The sequence below is a fragment of the Zootoca vivipara genome, chromosome 3 (genome assembly GCF_965207765.1).
Source record: "Zootoca vivipara chromosome 3, rZooViv2.hap1.1, whole genome shotgun sequence".
Lineage (NCBI taxonomy): Eukaryota > Metazoa > Chordata > Lepidosauria > Squamata > Lacertidae > Zootoca > Zootoca vivipara.
The window spans coordinates 31029862-31044969 of record NC_142586.1 but is presented as its reverse complement, the minus strand read 5'-3'; the positions used below and the strand labels follow the sequence as shown (position 1 = coordinate 31044969).

The 15108-nt window shown below is 42.4% G+C and overlaps 1 protein-coding gene across 36 annotated transcripts in view; it reads left to right on the top strand.

Annotated features, from left to right (window-relative positions):
• Positions 1-15108, top strand: part of DST (dystonin) — a 299278-nt gene that overhangs the window by 32916 nt on the left and 251254 nt on the right. The gene's annotated exons all lie outside the window — the stretch shown is intronic.

Genomic DNA, 15108 nt, shown 5'->3' with positions numbered 1-15108 from the left:
GTTTTATTATCTTAACGTGGGTGATATGGAAATGTACCTAAATCAGATTAGGCACCCGTTTGGAATAAGGATTTCTTCATAGTAATGACTACAGCAACTAGTAATTATTGAATGTATTTGTAGCTATAGCTTGGTTTTTACTGTGAAATCCAACATTTTGGCCCCTAAATATATGTTGCATGTGTGCCACTTACTGTTGTTTGAGGAACAAGAAGATGTTATGAATTAGTGTTGGTCTTATTTGCATAATTATTTGATTTAAATATTTGAAGTGATAACATATCCCAGAATTGACAAGGTTTAGCTGATCTGTACTACCTGTTTTGGCATAGGGGATGGCATAGTTGCAATCCTTTTTTATTTAATGATCTCATTCATTTTCACCTTTGGTGTTACAGAAAAATACCTTGCAATGTGATCTTACAGATTCTATCTTATACAGTTATTGTAGATTACACTGAATCTGCCTTACTTATAATTTATGTATCATTAAAAGGATTTTAATGATTCTTTTGTCTATATAACCAATTGCATAAGTGCAGCTATGGAGCATGTGCAGTGTCCAACAGTTAAAAAGCATTAGGCAACTATTAGCTGAGAACTGGTAGACTCCCTTAAAGATGCTTATAGAAAGGAAGAAGAGCAATTCTATTGTTGTGGAGCTTCATTACCAGTACTTTTAAAATAAAATATTGGCTAATTTTAAGACTGCTGGGATGAAGCTTTAAATCAGGCATAGGCAACCTTGGCTCTCCAGATGTTTTGGAACTACAACTCCCATGATCCCTAGCTAACAGGGCCAGCTCATCAGTTACTTTATTTGAGGACTTCTGAAGTGTTATATCCAGTCACTGGGAAAAGAAACAAGCTTTTGGACTTGTCACAGAGTGTGGAAAAAACTGGCAAATTCATTGCAGAATAATTTGTCCTTAAGCCAGTTAAGCTTTCCCATCAGAATATCAGTAGTATGACTTCACTACAGTGGCTTATCCTGATGACTTGTTTATGGGAGCTGATCTAATCTGAAAAGAATGACTACAATATATGCGGGGAATAGGGAGTGACATTTTGCATAGCTAGGGAATAAAGCCACACTTGTGCTAACTTTCCTCATCAAATATTATATGCAGCTTCTGCATTGCAAGATGTAATAAGTTTTCTGAATTCCAACATTTCCCCCTTGGTAAACACTCTTGGTTATTATCAGGGTGCCAAGTTAACTATGGCTCAGCTGTTGAATACTGTAACTAGCAGAGTCAGCTGTAGAAAATTCATTGCTGGTCTTGTGGGTGGGAATCACATGATGCTATGTATGATTAGTAGATCACAAGTGTTTTATTTAAAAACTTGTATATTAAAAAGTATAAATTAGATCCACATTTTACCAAGGCAGGCAAATAAGATTTTGGATCAGCAACTTAGTTTAAGAGGCATCCACTGTGTGCAAACACGTGTCTGTTAAGCATATCTCTAGCTGTGACCATAAATAAAGAAATGGCAACTGCTCAGCAAATATGAGAGCGCAGAAGAGTTGTGAGCTACTGGAGAAGAGAGATGTGTTCTAATTTGTGCATAAGACCGAGCTACTTGTTTCTGATTATTGTCTTGATCCTTTTGAAACTTCTATACACAGAAAATTTCTAAAGCTCCCAAATGCACTAACTCAGCTGATACAGAAATAATTATGAATGCAACCACTTATTCATGGATGAAAATCGCGTCTTTGTTGTTGTTTTTCCTCCTTCAGAAATGATTCACTGAGCTGCTTTCTGTGTGATGAAATGTCTTTTATGTTATAAATCTGTGACATTAATTTTGTTTGTGATCTAACATGAAAGTCACTGGCCAAGACTATACATACTTTGTGGTGTTCAACAAAGTCTGTTGAAATTAAACCTATTAAAATTAATGGACTTAGCTTTGTCATGTTCATTGATTTCAGATAATACTCTTGAGTAAAACTAAGCTGAATTCCAAACAACACAATGTAACAAAATAATGTTGGAATACATTCCACTTAGTATCCTATTGATCTCAGCTAATAGAAGTCTGTTGGCAAATCCTATTTGTGAAGTATACTCCTGTGAAAATGAGTAGACATCCATTTTTTTTAAAAAATACATATAATGCATTTGCTGTACCCAATTCCCTTCATACTGTCTTACTATATATACCTCTTACTATATGCACACCATCAGAGTAGGTTTTTTTTTTGGTACAAGTACGTTTCGGCTCCTGAAAGCTGCAAACCCGGAAGTGTTCCAGTTTGCAAGCTTCCTTTGGAAACCGAATGCCCTATGTTGCTTCCGATTGAGTGCAGGAAGCTCCTGCAGACAATTGGAAGTCGCGCCTTGGTTTTCAAACGCTTTCGGAAGTCAAATGGACTTCCAGAATGGATTCCATTCGAGGACCAAGGTGTGACTGTATAGGTAAACTGTATCAACCCACATGCCCCAAGGTTGTTATTTTTACTTGTGACTTACCACTTTCATGTACACCTTCGGCATTCCCAGGAAGTAAAGCATAGAAAGAAGCTACACTTGCTTGCCAATGGTGCCTGTGAATGAGCTAGGTAAAGACATTTTAAATGAATCTCTTGAAATCCTGACTCACTGAGTTTGACAGGCCATTTATTCACTTCTCTCCACTCTATTCTGCCAGTAGCATACAAGCCTTTCTGCTCTGGAGTCTTTGTTGGGCCACTTTAACTTGATAACTGTTTGAATGTTTGTGAGAATGTTCCATGACATCACAGCCTCTCAACCAATAGCTATTTTTGTGCAAATACATGTATCCTGTGATTAAATTTGACACTACATTGACATCCATGGTCTGAAATGTGTTTATGATCTTAGTCTTAGCTAAAAAAGTAGAATAAAAAAATTCCTTCAGTAGCACCTTAAAGACCAACTAAGTTTATATTTTGGTATGAGCTTTCGTGTGCATGCACACTTCTTCAGATACTGTATCTGAAGAAGTATCTGAAGAAGTGTGCATGCACACGAAAGCTCATACCAAAATATAAACTTAGTTGGTCTTTAAGGTGCTACTGAAGGAATTTTTTTATTTTGCTTCGACTCAGACCAACACGGCTACCTACCTGTAACTAAAAAAGTAGATTCAGGTAGGTAGTCGTGTTGGTCTGACGCAGTCAAAATAAAAATAAAAAATGGTCCAGTAGCATCTTAGAGACCAACAAAGTTTGTTCTGGGTATAAGCTTTCGTGTGGATGCACATGAAAGCTTATACCCAGAACAAACTTTGTTGTTGTTTAGTTGTTTTAGTCATGCTCTGTGACCCTATGAACCAGAGCATGCCTTGGAAACTCTCACTTTCTTCTCAAAGCTTCTCCTTTTTTTTTGTCCATGGAGTTTTCTTGGCAAAATACTGAAGTGGTTTGCCAGTTCCTTCTCTAGGTAGATCACATTTAGTCTAAACTCTCGGCTACGACCTGTCCATCTTGGGTGGCCCTGCACGGCATAGCTCATAGTTTCTTGGAGTTATCAAGTCCCTTCGCCATGAAGGGGACAACAAACTTAGTTGGTCTCCAAGATGCTATTGGACAATTTTTTAATTTATTTAGAAAAAGTGTAATTGACAGTGCAGGTTTTTCTGGTTTATTGGTTATAAATGGTTCTGCTCACAGACTAGCAAGTGTTAGTTGTGACAAAGATGCATTTCATTGTTTTAGGTGGGAGAGCAGGTCAGAGCTGACTTCTGCTGAATCACTGTGCTTTTCAGCTATATTTTATTCCTCACAGGTGGTTAACTTGAATTCTAATGAAGGGACATTCAGAATTAATTGTAGAAATCTCCTAACCTCTTAAATTAATTTTATTTTAATAATAATAAAAAAGCAAAACATCTGGTTAAAACTTTAATGCATAAATTATACATAGGTCTGCAAGCTTTAATATTAATTGTCACAGTTGAATGACTAAAACTTTAATTGCTGGATTTATCCTCCATTAGTAACTAGAGTTTGCAAAGAAGCAGAGGTTCCTAAAGGCTATCATGCTTTTTTGCGTACTATATTGATGTACAAGTTAAAGATAGCTGTTCCTTCCAATGAGCAATTTTTGCTTACTCAAGTATATGTTCTTTTAAGTACCCTTAAAAGACATTGTCCCCCTCCTTCATGGATCTAAAGATTGTTGATATTTTGCACTATGTAGATGTAGTTTCATATAATAAATTAATTTGGCAAGCACTGGGTTCAAATTATAGCTCAGCTGTGACTGCTTGATCCCTCAACTCCGCATCTCCATTTGCTGTAACGGCCTGATCATATTGGCCTCTTTTATATGGGTATTATGAAGATTACTCAGATGCTTTTCCATTGCCTTGAGCGTTTGGAAAAGCACTGCATATGTAATTATTTGAATAATGATGTTTATGTCAATCCTAAGTGTACTGATTTTAAATATGTATTGTACAGTGAACCATAGTATTTAATTGAAATGCATACCTTTCTGGCTTGTATAGATTAAAAGTGACATAAATACTGATAATTAACAATCAGGTAGCTATTTGATCTCCCACTTCCAAATTATTTTCTCATTACTTAAATTGTTTGTTAAAATTTACTATAACGGTAACATCGGATACCTATAATTGATTTGGAAGTGCACCCATATCTAAAATGCCAGCAGCCAGGTTTAATTTGTGCATAGTTACAATGCCAAGTGAGGCAGGAAAAAGCAGTCTCATGCTGTCTTCTGTATAGCTTAGCCACAGCCCAAAGAGTGCTGAAGTGTATCTTGTATGTCCCTTTTCATCTCCCCTGCCAAAATAGATATGTTCTTAAAGTCACAGAATCACAAGTCATTAGAGAGACGGGAAAGAACAAGTTCATAAAGCCTTTCATTCTTTTGCTAAAGCTGGATTTCATTCCATAATTGTTATGCAATTAATGTAATATAAAGCATTGTTTAAATTAGTTTTATGATGAGCCAGAAAATGACAGCTTTTGGGCATCACTTTTCAGCCAGAACTACTGAAAGAAAAAGCTGGTAACTGCTGCCACCTCTCACGAGAGTGACAGGTACGAAGACACATCTTAAACATGATCTCAACCTTGCAATGTGTAGTTTGCTTGGCAAAAGTAGAAGTTGCACTGTTACCGATAAGCTGTGTTCAGCTGGAACCCTGTACATGTTGTGATACTCTTTAGCTTTCGAAAATGGAAAAATTGAATTAATTGGGCATTTATTTATTTATTCATTGGCACACCACTTAAAATTAATTTCAATCTTCCTTAGTGTTAAGACTGCCTGCTTTCTCCACCTATCAAAGAATCTGTGCGCTTTGCCTAGGGATGTAGATAGGCCTGGGTAACAGTGTATCTCTGGAAATACAAAAGCTATTTGCGATTGTCATCTTTCCTCTTTCAAATTGGTCTTGGTACAACCAGATTGCTGCATAGCAACCAAAGGAGTCTAATTTGAATCATCCATTAGCTCCACATCCCCACTTGCAAGACTCTTACTTGATGCAGACTTATGTGATCAGCCAAGCATACCCTTGCTTTGTTTACCATTTAGCCTGATGAAGTGTTCCGGAAAACCTGAAATCTTTTGTGGCATTTTCTGATAATTTCTGTTGGCTTAATAAAAAAATTACCTTAATAATGGATTTTGTCTTTTTAAAAAAGATCAACTCATTACAAAGACTGGGGCAAGGGCACGATAATACTTATGGTGTTAGTCTCATCCCGAATTTGAATGTAATGGGAAACTATAGTTTATTCAATATAAGAAATGGAATATTTCAGGGTCCTTCCCTTGTATGTGAAGGAGAAAGGGGAGTAGGAATGAAGACCACTTGACATTTTTGGCGGCAACCACAGTTGTGGCCTGGAATAGCTTTGGGCAAGCTGAGATGGGCGCAAGCTTCCTGCATGGCCGGCTGGCAACATCATCAGGCTCAGCCAGCTGCAGAGAGTGATGGGACACTACTTCATCTCAAATTCGATTTGGCCAATGATGGCCAGCTTGTGGGGCAGACCTTTGGTGTGGGAGCAGACCTGAGTCAAGTCTGCATTTGCTCAAGTCTATCTCCAACCCATTTAAACTGGCTGTGCCTGCTTCCCACAGTGTAGTCAGGAACATACATCCTACCCACCCTGCATGTTTTGGCCCTACCCAAAAGTAAACAGGCAGTACATGTGTAGGACCAGGCTGTGTAGTTACCTGGTTGCTGTATTCGCGGCCAGAGTGGAATTTGCCCAGAAACAAATTGGGCTGGTTTGTAGGCTTTGCCTATCTCACAGCAATTGTCACAACTTGCTGGCAGAAGAAGGCATTGGGTTGGATCCTTAGTGTAATAAGAAGGGGTAGGGAGAAGCCTTACCCACCCCTCCAGATGAAAGTTTCAGGGCACCCCAGGAAAGAGGTCCAAGGGAAAGAATTCTGTCCTTATCCCCAGATGGGGGCTAACAAGCATAGAACTCCCCAGGTGGCAGCCTAGAGAGGTCACCTTTATTTGATGTGTGTCATATGGGGATCCTTAACCCAGGGTTGACCCTGATGAAATAAATCAGCCAGCAATCGCTCTGGTTGATTCAAAATACATACCCAATGCCTATGCCAAAACCTACAGACATCCATAATAAAAAAAATGTGGCCATTTCAATCCCAGAGTGTTGTCATGTCATTTATTGCTTCCTGTGCCCTTATCCCAGTGACCTCAGGCTCGATGTTACCGAGTCTGCAAAATGAGTGCAACATTTGCTACAGCTTGCTCTCTTAATGCTAAAGCATAATTGTTATGCAAAAAAATCTGCCCATTATCCCTCCACTATATTGGAATGATCAGTTTCTGGTAAAGTTTGCCTAACTTTCAGTCTTCAATGAGGAACTATAGGATTAAATAACCGCTTAGGAATAAAATGTTACATTGAAAGTTAAAAATGTGCATCAGCTAGAATTCAGCACTTATCTTAATTGTAGTTAAGACCAATTGAAATCAATGGGAGAATGAAGAATGTGTTTAACCCTCTTCCCTTAAATCAATGGGACATAAAAAGTCTTAACCTTCCCATATAGCAGTTATTCATGTTTGCTTAAAGCAAGACCTATGCCTATAGTACCTTTAATGTACTTGGAACTAAGTGTGCTTTTAAGAACTGCCATTCAGAAGAACATTCTGTAAATGTTAGATACAAATGCAGCCTTATTGCATGCCTGAAATATTTCTTGAAAGACAACGCCTCAATTTTCTGCCATTCGAGTAAATATTCCATGTGATGAATGATCACAATCAAATTTCAAAAGGATAATAATAGTTGTGCATTTTAAACTAAGTTAAAATATTTAAGAAGTAATTTTAAAGTGTCCCGACTCTGCATTTTCATGCTGTTAAATGTGATATAGTGTTGCCATTGTGCTTCTACAAGTAAAATTATGTATGTAAACTTCATACACATAATGTTTTGGGGTACCAATATCGGTGAGGTTGGGTTGTGGCATACCATGTATCTGTACCCAAGAATCCTTTCAAGCTCCAGTCCACCGAGGCATAGTGAATAATCTTCTAGAATAAGGGCTCCTCCCTTCTTGAATGAGCTCTCATCTTGGAGAACTTAATATTAAGCTTTTTAAATCAATAAATACCAGATCTGATGTTGTTACAATCAAAATGGGCTTGATTCAGTGAACACTTGCAAGCCAAGTGAGCATGCAGAGATGCCTTGTCTTCGAGAGATTTATTCCGGTGTGCAACACAAATCTCTGTTTGCAAAGAGATGCATGCATGGACTGAATCTGCTCATACCTAGTTTGCTGCTTGAAACAAGAGGTTGAGGTACATGTCTGGAACTGGATTTACACATGGGTAATAAACACCATTCTGCCATTTGCAGCAGCGAACTTAGCAGCAGGACAATGATCCCTGCTATATCTGTTTATACTTCACGAGTAAGCTTTCAGACAAAGTGAATTTCTCATTACTGAGGTACTTTAAAGTGCAAAAAAACTAAGTAGAACTATAATCTGGAACATAATCTTAAATGTGGATTGGACTGCACAAGATATTCATGGAACATAACATGGACAAAACTGCTGATTCAAATGTACAGTGAGTCAAAACAAGCAAGCCTAGACCTTGAAACCTGCATCTCAAGTTTCACATATCAGTGCATTTCATGGGACACAAGCTTCTTTGCTCTAGGTTGAACTAGCAGTACAGTACTGAGTTATCTGTCGGTTCCAACGTTTTTTTACCACTTGGAACTAAAATTAGTAGTGTTCTGCTTCCCTCTCTATCAGGAGCTGGCAGAAGTGTGTGTGTGGTTTTATGGTATACAAATTGAAACTCGTACACAAATGGCTAAGTGAATGAAAGCATTGTGTATCCATTATTATTGACAATAATTTATATAGCACCACAAAGTGCAAGAAAATAATGCTTAGAACTACAATAGAAGTGAGGAGACTTCCATTACCTTTGCTCTGTTCTGCACTGTCATCATAGCCCCTCGTGATGATCACTCCGTAGAGTAAAAATAGCTAAAATGATGACAAATACCCACAGCAGACACAGCCCTGAGAATAATAATCCACCCCGCAAAGATCTCCTGTGACAATTGTAGCGAAACAAATGTTAGATGGGTCTATTTTCAGGCAGAGCTCCCACAGACTTCAGTGATGCTAACCGCAAGATAGGGCTGCAGGATTAGTGTTCAGATTCTTCTGTTGTTAAACAATTTCATATGAGAGATAAAGCGATTCACCATGCTAAAATTTAGAAAGCTTAGTACAGCTTCATCTGTCTGAAGATACCTTGGTGGGATTAGAGACGAGAATTCCTTGTTTGGGGGTGTAGGGACACATGCACACACAGAGGAAGAATAATGAAAAAGCTTTTCTCTTTTTCCACAGCCACCCGCTAATATTTGATTATGGTACATTGTAACTTAGGGGAAATATGGAAAAACCACCGCCACTGCCCTCACATAAAATACATTTGGCGTCAAAATGATAGGGTTCTCCTTCTTTCACCCCATCCACCCAAATTGAGAGGTTTTCCTCTTTTTTAAAAAAGTTTCATCTGTTTCAGCTTGATAAACTGCAGTTTATAATCTGTTTCTAAGCCCACATGGTTCCTTTTATGTTTACCACAATGTCAGTCATTTCTATTTTTATATTTCACCCCCCCCCGTTATACTTGTCAAATAGTAAAAAGACATGATTGGGTACTGTAGAGTACAGCAGTATTCACTCTGTCTCTAATGGGTATATATTGTAATGTTTTGTTTGTACTAAACATTTTATTTTTTACTTTTTGTTCAGTTTGGTATTCTTATGAAATAAAAAAGGTTTTTATTAATGTGTAGACATTAATAAGTCAGAGAGTACTGCATATATTCCAATGACCAAAACTCCTGGCATCATACAAACCATGGCATCATAGTGTTATGTGAGAGCCAGACCACTGAAAGACTGTGCATTATACGTACACTGAACCCACTGACCTGAGTGTGGTGACCTGGTTGTTCAGGTTTTGGAGTCAGTTCAAGGCTCAGGAACTTGCTTTCTGCCATACCACACCCCTGCTTTGTCCCCTTTCCCTGCTCTAGCCCCTTTCCTGTGTTTCTCACCTAGCTTTGACCAGAAGGGACATTTATTTAGGGAGGGAGGGGGGAAACCCTTAGGTAGACTCAACACAGGTTTCATTGCAGCAGAATACAATCATGGATGCAAGATGTTTCCGGTATAAATTGAGACTTTCAAACTCACACTCTGCTAGAGCTCCACATGCCCTTTTGCGGTGTCTCTTGTGATGATCACCAGCGTCGTTGGGTTTTGCTTGAGGCATCTAGGGATACAGATTCCCATTTGGCAATGTCAAGTGAACGTATGGTTGTTTTATCATGAATCATAAAGACCTTGAGGATCTGCATTGCCAAGACAACTGCAGCGGATGGGTGGAATCAATAGATCGCATTCAAACGCTTCCTAAATGCCCAGTGCCTAGAAGCAGCTCCCTTCCGGGCATCACTCACTTCAGATGGAGTTGAGGCTGGCTGGGAGAATTAGATCTGTTGCTGAAATCTCCGTCAGGTGAGCATAGATAGCAATCCCTTGCAATTAAGATGTAGACTTCCAACACCGATTTGTTGGCTTTGAAGGCAGGAAATATTTTTCCCTGTTGGCAATGAGGTGCTCTTACAAGTGAAATAAAACTGCAATCCTGAAGGCCCTGGATTAGGCATGCTAAATCCTACCTTATTGCCTTATTACTTATAGGCAGTAAATCATTGCTATAAAGCTGTCAGGTGGCACGTTTAAGTTGATCAGGACAAAACAGGAGCATTTGGCTATTTATGCTTTGCCACAACATCATGTCTATCCATCTCTTACCTCATCTGTACTTTTGCCATCTGACCTCATGATAGAAGCTTTGGCTATTGACCCCTGCTTTTGCCTGGCTTGCTTGTATGTATTTCTAGTGTGCCTCTACATTCCAATGCTTTGTTTGCATTGACATTAGATTCTTGGCAGCCTCAGGCATAGTGATTCTGAAATATTCCATTCCAACCTTGCCCTTCCATCAAGTCAGAGATGTTGGCATGCTGTCTTGATTTTGTGATGGTTTAAGTGCAAATGGAGAGGACTGAAGCCAGTTGCAATGTACTAGTGTGGTAGCCTCACACATGTGAATAGTGTTTCCGCATTGTTAGCTGTGGCAGGAAAAAGAGCCCCCCACAACATCGCATGCCATAGCAGATAGTGGGAGTCCTGTGTGCATGCTGTGTTCTGGATCACAGGGACTGTGGGATTGCAATTCAGCTGAATAGTTAATAGTTACTTTATGTATTGAGACCCTCTTCATGCATTTTTAAAGACTACATTAGCATGTTGAAACAATGTGTAGCTTATGTTTTGACATTTAGAGTGTGAAGCTGTGGGTTTTTTTTTTTAAAGAAATAGTAACCATGTAATGCCCAAGGGTGCATACGAAATGCATTTTTTAAAAAGTAGGGAGTAGCTCTCTTTTCTCTCTCTTTCTTTTTTTTATATTGATTTGCTGTCAAAATCCAGATTTGAGATTTATAAGAAAAGCAGTAGGATTCACTGTCTGGATCTGGTGAAATTATTATTAAAAATGCTACTATAGTGTAAGCTTTAGAGACAGACATGCCTGGTTTTGAGCATTGTATTCAAAACATTTGGGGGGGGGGGTTAGACTCTCTTTGCAAACTAAATTCTGCCCTTCCCACAGGACAGAAAATGATTTATCTACAGCTGTGCACAACCTCTTTCCTCTCTTTTCTATGAACTGGAGTGACCAGTTGGCCATTTAACTCAGTATTGTTGACACTGAAATCCTGGAAAGCCATTTTGAATCAGAGGGGTCATTTTGGACAGGGGGCATTTCCAGCCCTAACAGGACAAGTTAAGGAATGAACCTGGAGCCTTTTTGCATGCAAAACAAGTGAGGAGACTCATGATGGTATAATTACACCTGAATTTAACTGATCCTTCCTTGGTGAAATTAAACAATGTAGGAATCAATCTTAAAATCTGCAGGCTTTCTGACTCTATACTGTACATTGACACTGGTGGATAATTTAATACTGTTGCTTTGGACAGTTGAATGCCTTGTCCCATTTGCATCTGGAAATTAGTGACTTCCTCCAAAAGAACCTGGAGCTGTAAGCAGCTCTTTCTCAAATTTCCTACCAATCAGGAAGGTTGGGAGCATTCACTAAGTACATCTAGCTCTAATCATACTCCTTATTTGTTGTTGTTTAGTCGTTTAGTCGTGTCCGACTCTTCGTGACTCCATGGACCATAGCACGCCAGGCACTCCTGTCTTCCACTGCCTCCCGCAGTTTGGTCAGACTCATGTTGGTAGCTTCGAGAACACTGTCCAACCATCTCGTCGTCCCCTTCTCCTAGTGCCCTCAATCTTTCCCAACATCAGGGTCTTTTCCAGGGAGTCTTCTCTTCTCATGAGGTGGCCAAAGTATTCAGCTTCAGGATCTGTCCTTCCAGTGAGCACTCAGGGCTGATTTCCTTCAGAATGGATAGGTTTCATCTTCTTGCAGTCCATGGGACTCTCAAGAGTCTCCTTCAGCACTCCTTATACATAACCCGATTTTTAAAAAGTTGGCTGTAGTTCTCTGTCTCTTACAATTGCCATCATCTTTCCTGCCTGAGGTCCTTCTGTGCTAGGCAAAAAATTGTGACCAGGTTGTTTTCTGCTGCTCCAGAGAAGCGGACATGGAGCAATGGATTCAAGCTATGAGAAAGAAGATTCCACCTAAACATTAGGAAGAACTTCCTGACAGTAAGAGCTATTCAACAGTGGAACTTGCTGCCAAGGAGTGTAGTGGAGTCTCCTTCTTTGGAGGTCTTTAAGCAGAGGCTTGACAGCCATCTGTCAGGAATGCTTTGATGGTGTTTCCTGCTTGGCAGGGGGTTGGACTGGATGGCCCTTGTGGTCTCTTCCAATTCTATGATTCTATGACTTGTAACAAATGCAGCTTATTCTGCAGTGGCAGAAAACGGTGCATCTATTTAACACGCCTATTGCACTGTGCAACATATACGTGTCAACAATCTAAAATGATTTATTCGCCCCCCCCCCTGCTGGACTGCAGAACCTCTTTTAGGTTATCTGGCTACTTTAACCAGGCTAAGAAGGCATTAGCAGGACAGTTGATTTAGTTCACTTGGCCAGAGAGGCTTGGAACAATAGCATGCAGGATGAGAAAGAAGTTGGTCCCTGGCCGTTCATAGAATTGTTAAGCAAAACATCTTCCCAAGATGAGTCAGCTCTTCCAAAGTCAACAACATCAAGAACTGCTGCAGTAGCGGGAAAAGCTCTTTAAATAATAGGAGGCCAGAAATCTGAGGTTGATACAAGAGCACTTAAGCAAAGAGCAGTTGAATAAATGAAGTCTGTAGGTAACTGCAGCTGATCCACTTGGAAGCTCAAGGAGAGGTAGCAATTTGCAAGTAATAAGGAAGTGCTAATTGCTAAAAGCAATTATACCTCTGTAGGATTAGAACTGTCATAGACCCATCCCTCTAATTAAAAAGGATATTTCCTAGTTGTGTTCTACTTTGTATTCAGTAGGCTTTCCAGCCCTATGCTCTTGCTCTGATGCCCTTAACTAGGAGAAGTACTGATGGAAAGGCCTGTGTTGTATGTGAAATTATTCAGAAGGCAGAAGAAAGGCAGAAGTAATTTCGTTAACAACAGAGACCCATGGCCTTCCAGAAGTTGTTAGACTCTGGCTCCCATCAGTTTCAGCAAGCATAGATGATAGTCAGGGATGATGGGAATTGTAGTCCAACAACACCTGGAGGGCAACAGGTTCCTCATTGCTGACTTATATTGTGCAGTATTTCCTTTCCAACAATGGGACCTTGCTGTTCCTCAAGGGTTCCTCAAGGAAGGCCACCAGGTCTTTCAATCATCCTATATAATAATGTCCATGTTGTCCCTGCGTCCAGATGTCCCGTGTGTCCCTGGGTCACTGCGCATGTGCCCCAGGGATACAGGGATTGGACAGCAGAGACTGCGCGCGCGCACTCTCCCCCCACTCTGCCTCCTCCAACTGCCGCTCCCGCCGGGGTGGAGGCCGGCGAAGGCCTCCTCACAACCCTCCCTGGCCGTGAGGAGCGGCGGTTGGAGGAGGCGGGGGGGGGGAGAGTGCGCGCGTCCTTCCTGTCGGCGGCTGGGGGAGAGGAAGGAAGGAGGAGAAAGCGCCGCTTTCTCCTCCTCCGTTCCTGTCCCCCTGCCGCCGACAGCAAGGACGGGTCCCAGGGTTCGGAGAAGCGCTGCGCAAGCGCTTCTCCGAACCCTGGGATGTCTGCTTCCTGTCGGCGGCTGCGGGAGAGGAACGGAGAAGGAGAAAGCAGCGCTTTCTCCTCCTCCGTTCCTGTCCCCCTGCCGCCGACAGCAAGGACGGGTCCCAGGGTTCGGAGAAGCGCTGCGCAAGCGCTTCTCCGAACCCTGGGATGTCTGCTTCCTGTCGGCGGCTGCGGGAGAGGAACGGAGAAGGAGAAAGCAGCGCTTTCTCCTCCTCCGTTCCTGTCCCCCTGCCGCCGACAGCAAGGACGGGTCCCAGGGTTCGGAGAAGCGCTGCGCAAGCGCTTCTCCGAACCCTGGGATATCTGCTTCCTGTCGGCGGCTGCGGGAGAGGAACGGAGAAGGAAAAAGCAGCGCTTTCTCCTCCTCCGTTCCTGTCCCCCTGCCGCCGACAGCAAGGACAGGTCCCAGGGTTCGGAGAAGCGCTGCGCAAGCGCTTCTCCGAACCCCAGGATTCTAGCGCCCGTTATTGAACGGGCTGAAAACCACTAGTCCTATATAATAATGTCCAAGTTGTCCCTGCGTCCAAGCTGTCCCGTGTGTCCCTGGGTCACTGCGCATGTGCCCCAGGGATACAGGGATTGGACAGCAGAGACTGCGCGCGCGCACTCTCCCCCCACTCTGCCTCCTCCAACCGCCGCTCCCGCCGGGGTGGAGGCCGGCGAAGGCCTCCTCACAACCCTCCCTGGCCGTGAGGAGCGGCGGTTGGAGGAGGCGGGGGGGGGGAGAGTGCGCGCGTCCTTCCTGTCGGCGGCTGGGGGAGAGGAAGGAAGGAGGAGAAAGCGCCGCTTTCTCCTCCTCCGTTCCTGTCCCCCTGCCGCCGACAGCAAGGACGGGTCCCAGGGTTCGGAGAAGCGCTGCGCAAGCGCTTCTCCGAACCCTGGGATGTCTGCTTCCTGTCGGCGGCTGCGGGAGAGGAACGGAGAAGGAGAAAGCAGCGCTTTCTCCTCCTCCGTTCCTGTCCCCCTGCCGCCGACAGCAATGACAGGTCCCAGGGTTCGGAGAAGCGCTGCGCAAGCGCTTCTCCGAACCCTGGGATGTCTGCTTCCTGTCGGCGGCTGCGGGAGAGGAACGGAGAAGGAGAAAGCAGCGCTTTCTCCTCCTCCGTTCCTGTCCCCCTGCCGCCGACAGCAAGGACGGGTCCCAGGGTTCGGAGAAGCGCTGCGCAAGCGCTTCTCCGAACCCTGGGATGTCTGCTTCCTGTCGGCGGCTGCGGGAGAGGAACGGAGAAGGAGAAAGCAGCGCTTTCTCCTCCTCCGTTCCTGTCCCCCTGCCGCCGACAGC